This window comes from Tupaia chinensis, unplaced genomic scaffold (assembly GCF_000334495.1).
Source record: "Tupaia chinensis unplaced genomic scaffold, TupChi_1.0 Scaffold000354_1, whole genome shotgun sequence".
Lineage (NCBI taxonomy): Eukaryota > Metazoa > Chordata > Mammalia > Scandentia > Tupaiidae > Tupaia > Tupaia belangeri.
In genome coordinates this window covers 7,397,220-7,404,408 of record NW_006159849.1, presented here as the reverse complement: position 1 = coordinate 7,404,408, position 7,189 = coordinate 7,397,220, and the positions used below count along the sequence as shown (strand labels likewise).

At 45.8% G+C, this 7,189-nt stretch overlaps 1 protein-coding gene across 1 annotated transcript in view; it reads right to left on the bottom strand.

Moving 5' to 3' along the window:
- Positions 1-7,189, bottom strand: part of ENTREP1 (endosomal transmembrane epsin interactor 1) — a 168,156-nt gene that overhangs the window by 88,163 nt on the left and 72,804 nt on the right. The gene's annotated exons all lie outside the window — the stretch shown is intronic.

Sequence of the window (7,189 nt, the reverse complement as noted above, 5' to 3'; positions counted from 1 at the left end):
CACCTGCCGCCCCGCGGGTCCGCCTCCGGCCGGCCGGGCGCACCCTCACTGTCACCCACGCGCGCTTTGCGCTCGCGCTGCGCTGCCGGCAAGTGCGCCACAGCCTTAGGGTGTGAGCCGGACCCCGCTTCCTAGGGTCTGGGAAGGGTTCCCTGCGCCAGATTCTTAAATAAGCCCCTCGGGCTGGGAAGGACCCTGAGGTCAGGGCGCGTCAATGACCATCTAAGCGTCTGTCCCCAACTGCCGAGCTGGGGTTGGAGAGGAGCGCCAGGAAAGAGCCACGGACCCTCGCCCACCCTGGTCCAGCCAAGAGATGGACGCCAGCGACCTTTAATGAGAAGGGAGCCCAGCTTTAAACTTTTGCCCCCACAGGGAGGGGGTGTCAGGAGGACGGGCTGTCGGGCTCCTTGGGGAAGTGGTCTAAGTCAAGGACAGGGAACGACTAGGCCGCCCGAAGTTACCGCTCGCGGGGGCGTGAGACCCGCCTAACCGCAACCGCAAGGCGCTTCCGGGCGCTGACACCAGCTCAGCAGCCCAGCAGTCTGGAGCCCGTAGGGCGGGGGTGGAGGGGTGCCTTCCCGGCACCTGGGCAGCAGCGAGAGCGAGAACAACGAGGTTACCTTGGAAGTATCCAACATCCAAAAAGAAAGGACCGCAGGCGGCCCAGAGCCCATGGCAACCCCTCCTCCGGAGCTGTATTAGGCATCATCTGGTAGAACACAGAATTCCAAACTTCCAAGGAAATATCCTAATAAAATCTTTACTTCCCTTACTAATTTTAACGACATTGTTGGGGATCAGAGAAGTTACTCACCTTTGTAAAGTGATTTCTCCTAATAGTATACCTTTTCCCCAGGAAAAATTTAAATATGTACAAAGTGTTATACATGAGATGATTACCATGGATTTTTCTAGATAAGAGCCAGAGCAGGTTGCTTTGCGCCAGGCCCAATATTAGAAAGCTTGTTTTATGGGTCAGGTGGGAGTGTTTCACATTCTGCTGCCCCCAAACCAAAGAAAACAGAGATCAGTTATGTTCTACCTGCAAAGGTTCTTTGTATTTTGGTTAATACTTACTTCAACTCACAGTGTGATCTATTGCCAATGTGCACGTATTTACATATACACTTTTTAAATTATTAAAGCACCTGTGATTAATGGTTGGTTCCCTAGGACTTCCTCTACAGATTGCTCTCAGAAATAAACTGCTATTTAATTTTTAAGAATGTATTACAGCATGAAATATAGTAAGTCTGACTGAGTCAGTCTTAAGAAACTCTCTCAGCTAAGCAAATCCATTCGTTGGCCCGTCTTTGACACCTGAGATGTACTATTAAAAATGTATTCTTTGTGTCTAAGAATGTTGGTGTTCAAAGTAAGGATATCCTCCTTCCCTTGGGAACAGTCATGACTTAAAAAGGGGACTGGGTGTGTAGGTGCAGGTGCCGGCGATGACTGGGTTCTGATCAGGTGCTAACTACATGGGGGAGGTTCATTTTGTGAAAAGTCATGGTGTTACACTTAGGCTTTGTGCACTTCTTTGTATGTATTTTGTACATAAGTACTGTGTTCAAAGTAAGGATATCCTCCTTCCCTTGGGAACAGTCATGACTTAAAAAGGGGACTGGGTGTGTAGGTGCAGGTGCCGGCGATGACTGGGTTCTGATCAGGTGCTAACTACATGGGGGAGGTTCATTTTGTGAAAAGTCATGGTGTTACACTTAGGCTTTGTGCACTTCTTTGTATGTATTTTGTACATAAATACTTTTGTTTAAGTTTGCTATAGGGCACGTGTGCTCACTGGAGAGAAACAGAGAGCGAAGGATAGTGAGAAATCAATCTCCCTGGAGGGAGATTGACACACCACAGCCCCTTCATCATTCTCAGGATTCTGGGCACACACATGCACGGCCCAGTTGTGTTTTACTTTTTTCTTGTAATTGTTTTATTTTATTTTATTAATTTGCTATAGGGCACATATACTCACCAGAGAGAGCGAGAGAGAAAGTGAGAAAGCAAGCCACCAGGCCCAGGACTTAAACCATAGTCAGCCATGTGGGAGTCCAATGCCTTCACCACCACACTGCCTGCTGGCCCCCCAAGTCGTATTTTTCAAGCTGCTAGGTCTGGCATTCAGACCATGCAGTTGGCCATGTGGGATCCAGCTGCCTTAACCTACAGACCACCTGCTGGCCCATACATAATTTTAAATATTTCTAAGTATTTAAATATTTTTTGTCTTTTTCCTATTAAGGAGTTGATAGCAGAAATCATCAAAATCCATGAGTAATTTTATACAATAGCTTTACGTATTTTCTAAGGTCACTACACCTTTTCCAAAGCTACAGATTAAGGGCCATTACACTGATATTGCCCACATCTGCAGTTGGGAGCTTTTGTTTGTTTTTCTGATTATCATAACCATGAAGGCATGTCCTATAACACTGCCACATCCTTTAAGGCTACACCAACCGCAAGCATTTGGGCTTTGGGTTTTTGTAACTCAAGCTTGATTCCTTGCCTGCCCAAATGCTTGCATAAATAAGTCCTTAGTTACACCTGATCAGGCCGTATGCAGCTAAGCCCGATAGGATGCTTCAGAACCATTGATTTCAGGTTGACTTTTATAAAAAAAAGTAAAGTGGGGACTTGGGAAAACAGTCTGGCAGTTCTTCAAACGATAAACATGGTGTCATCATTTGACCCAGCAATTCCACTCCTAGGTATATATCAAAAGAGAACATATATCCACACAAAAATTGTACACAAATAGCAGCATCATTTGCAATAACCAAAAGGTGGAAGCAACCCAAGTGTCAATCAACAGGATGAATGGATAAACAAAATGTAGAACATCCTTCCAGTTGGATATTCTAATGGAATATTTCTGATGGTTAAAATCAAAGAAGGAAATGAAATACTAATATATACTACGACAAGAATGAACCTTACAAATATTATCCTAAGCTAAGTAGCTAGTCACGAAAGACCATATATTACGTGATTTTGTTTATACGAAATGTCTAGAATAGATGAATTCATAGATAGCTTAGTAGTTAGGGCTTGGGGGTGGAGGAGGAGCTTTGAGGAATGGGGACAGCTAAAGGGTATGAGGTTTCTTCTTAGGGTGATAAAATGTGTTTTAAAATTATGATTAACACACTCTGTGTTTATATTTAAAACCATTGAGGGGACCAGCAATTAGCGTAATGGCTATGTCGCTGGACTCCCATGTAGTCGACCACGGTTCACATCCCGGACCTGGTGGCTTAAAACTCATGCCGGGCGTGTGTGCGTGCGTGCCCAAAATCCCGAGAGGAGAATGGAGAAGAAGGGATTGAGGCGTGGCCATCACCCCTGGGGGGTGATTTCTCACTTTCTGTCTCTCTCTGTCTTTCTGGTGAGCGCACGCACCCTATAGCAAAAACCTCTAAAAAAAAAAATTGAAATGAACTAAGTAATAGCCAAAATAAATACAGCTTTCACAGGTAAAATATAATAACTAACCCTTGTTTCCTTTGGTTTGGGGGCAGCAGAATGTTAAATACTCCCACCTTACCCATAAACCATGGCTTTAAATGTGTGCACTGTATGTATGATATGTGAATTATATCTCAATAAAACTATTATCAAAAATATAAATAAAGCCAGAAAGAGCCTACGGAAAACTGGACACAGATACATCATTAATGTAGGCAAGAGTCTGAGGAAACAATAGGTGTAGTGCCCTATTCAGTGGTTCTCAGCTGCCAGTCTTCCTCTGGAACAAAGCTAAATTCCAAGGTGGTTCAATACACCTCCCACCAACACTTCCCCTTCCTGCGCCTCATTTTCCACTCCCTGTACTCAAAGCCTTCTCCACTGAGGAGTTCAGGCTCTCTGCTCAGGTTTATCTGGACACCACGAACAAATTGCTCAGCTCCTTCCACGCTTAGAAGACCCACCCTGTCAGCTCATGAAAGGAGGTTGTTCCCTATAGATAGGAAATTGGTGAAGAAACTTTTTTTTTTTTTGGGAGAGATTTTTGCTGTAGGGCGCGTGCACTCGCCAGACAGAGATATAGAGACAGAAAGCAAGAAATCACCTCCCAGGGAGGATGGTCACGCCACAATCCCTTCTCCTTCATTCTCCTCTTGGGATCTTGGGCACGCACGCACACGCGCCCGGCTTGAGTTTTAAGCCACCAGGTCCGGGACACAAACCGCGGTCGACTATGTGGGAGTCCAGTGACATAGCCATTACGCTAACTGCTGGTTCCCGAAGAAACTCTTTTTAAAAAATTACTTATCTACTTATTTGTTGTGATTTGCACGCCACCAGGCCCAGAACTTGAACCACAGTCAGCCATGTCAGAGTCTAGTGTCTCAACCACCACCCCACCTGCTGATCCCTGAAAACATATTCCCCATGCCAGCTGACGGCTCAGCAGGGATACAGTGCACTGGGAAGAGGGGTCCACATGGGAAGGCACCAGGTTCATGTGCAGAGGCCTCCCTGTACCTGCCAGGTGCTCACACACATGCCCATGATTTAGGCTACCTGAAGCCAGGACTGGAAAGCAACACTGGGACTGCCTGTCTCTCTCACCCCCCACCACTTCTTTCCTCTTTCTCTCTCTGAAGAAATAAACTTTTTTAAAAAATTGTTTTCAATTTAAAAGGAAAAAAGCGTGTGTCTGCCAAACTGCCTCCAGTTCATATTTCATAAAAAGAGATATGCTTCTCCAAGCAAAGGCCTGGTGGGCTCTGGAAGTCCTCGGTTAACACGTTGACTCTAGGGCTGCTTCTCTAGGTGCGCTGCACACACAGCACCATGCTGGGGTGTGGAGAGCGTGTGAGAGTGCAGGTGTCCAGGCCTCCTCCCACAGCTTGGGAATCAGACGCTTTGGACTGGAGGCCTAGGAACTTGCATTTTAACAAATTTAAGTATCAGATAGTATATGATACTATTGAGATGATAGAATTTCTTTATGGGAGGAAACTACAGAAGCAAGTTTATCAGAAGGAGAAGGTAGCAAACAAACTTCCATGTAAATATGCTGGGGGCAGGGGTTTGCTGTCCCCAGCCCAGCATTGCTGTCCCAGTGAGTTTATGTACAGGAAAGATTTAGACCATTAGATCCTAATGGAAAGGGCACCACACGAGAGCCAGCTCTTCTGGGTTCTTGTCCCTTCTCTACTCTGTGATCTCAACCGTAGGGTGCTTCTTGGGCCTCCATTGCTTTATCTATAAAATGCAGGTTTGTGAAACCATCTGCCCGAGGTTGGGCTTCGCAGTCATCTATATTCCCCTGGGCCTGCGATTTGGAAGTGCAGCCATCCTCACCGCCCTGGTTTCTCAGATGACCAGCGAGAGAACAAGGACTGAAAAAAGCAGGTGAATTTGGTGTAAGATATTTAAATACTCAGGACAGAACCTTAAGCTTGCTGTTCTTAATCCAGGGCCTCAGGTTCTGTGATTTCGGGGTTTTCCAAGAGGTGCTGTGTTGCCCGAGAGCTCATGTTGGGGAGATGCGTGAGTGAAGTGCAATGTTATCATTGCACTTTGCAGAGAAAGGGCTTGGAACTTTTTTTTTTTCTAATTAAGGAGAGGAAATGAAAGAAAGAAACCCTGAGTAGAGCTGGGAAAATTAGGCACCCTACTTTGCCGAAATAGTCATGCAAGTGGGTTGTTACCAATTCCTCATGCCTCTGGCCCCAAGACAGTCTTATGTGTTAAACAGAAGAGCTGCAGTCCTGCTTTTCTCTTTGCTGCAATTAAATACTGAAAACGTCTTTCAAGGCAAATGCCACGGAAGGCAATCCAAACTAACTGCCTTAAAAATTATTTATGGCTCAGAAGTTGCTAAGGGAGATAAGCCATACACATATGCAATGAAGTGTTTCCTGCAGACATGCCAGTGGGTGTTGTATGTGTGTGTGTGATACCTTGTAATGGCAGAGCTTCCTGCAGTTTCGAGTGTCTGTAGAAGTCAGCTGTAATTCACCTGAGTGAAGTCTGTCCCTTTGTTCTGGGCAAATCTCTTGAACAGGCCTTTTAGTTATGCAAATGTGAAGCACAGTCCCTTCTGAAGGTGTTTTGGAAAATGCTATATGATCCTGAGAGAGAAGCTGTCTTTGCGTGAGGCCAGCAGAGTTGCCCTTCCCTTCTTTGTCTAAGGTGCTTGTCAGCTTTCAGAGAGACCATAGGGTCAGATGCTGGCATAATGGCAGCACAACTGGACCTACATGGAAAAGATCCTGGGTTCCTGTCCCAGGACTTCCCTGAACATGCTGACCATGCATGTGCAGAGTGGATCATAGTATCAAGACCCCATTGGTGTGCCTGTCTCTGGTCCTCTCTCTCTCACATGGAAAAAAGAAATAAATATTATTTAAATATATACATAGGGATCAGCAGATGGCATAATGGTTATGTCACTGGACTCCCAAGTAGTCACCCATGGTTTGAGTACCGAACCTGGTGCCTTAAACACTCACACCAGGTGCATGTGCGTGTATACCCAAGATCCCAAAAGGAGAATGGAGGAGAAGGGATTGCAGCGTGGCTACAATCCCTGGAGGGGGGGGGATTTCTTGCTTTCTGTATCTCTGTCTCAACTAGTGTATGTGCCCTATAGCAAAAATCTCTCTAAAAAAAACCCAAATATATATATACACACACACACACACACATAATTATATATATATACACACATGATACACAGACACACATATACTGTATTCAATTTTTAAGCCCCCAGTTGTAGCAATACTGATGTATGAGGGCTACATTAAGATGAAGCCCATGCAGATGTATTTAGTAAGAGCTCCCCAGACAACCCAGATGCAGACCTTGTCTTCCACAGACCTGACTCAGAGACCAATACACCTTTCCCAAGTAAGGATGTCTAGAGTCCTTCATCTACCTTTGTGTGTGTGTGTGTGTGTGTGTGTGTGTGTGTGTGAGAGAGAGAGAGAGAGAGAGAGAGAGAGAGAGAAAAGGAGAGAGAGAGTATGAGCTCATTCTTTCCAGTGACTGTTCAGGGAAGAGTGAACCTTGAGCCCCCCTATTAAGAGGATGGATAGGGAACCAGCAGTTAGCGTAATGGCTATGTCGCTGGACTCCCACGTAGTCGACCGCAGTTCACGTCCCGGACCCGGTGGCTTAAAACTCACGCCGGGCGCGTGTGCGTGCGTGCCCAAGATCC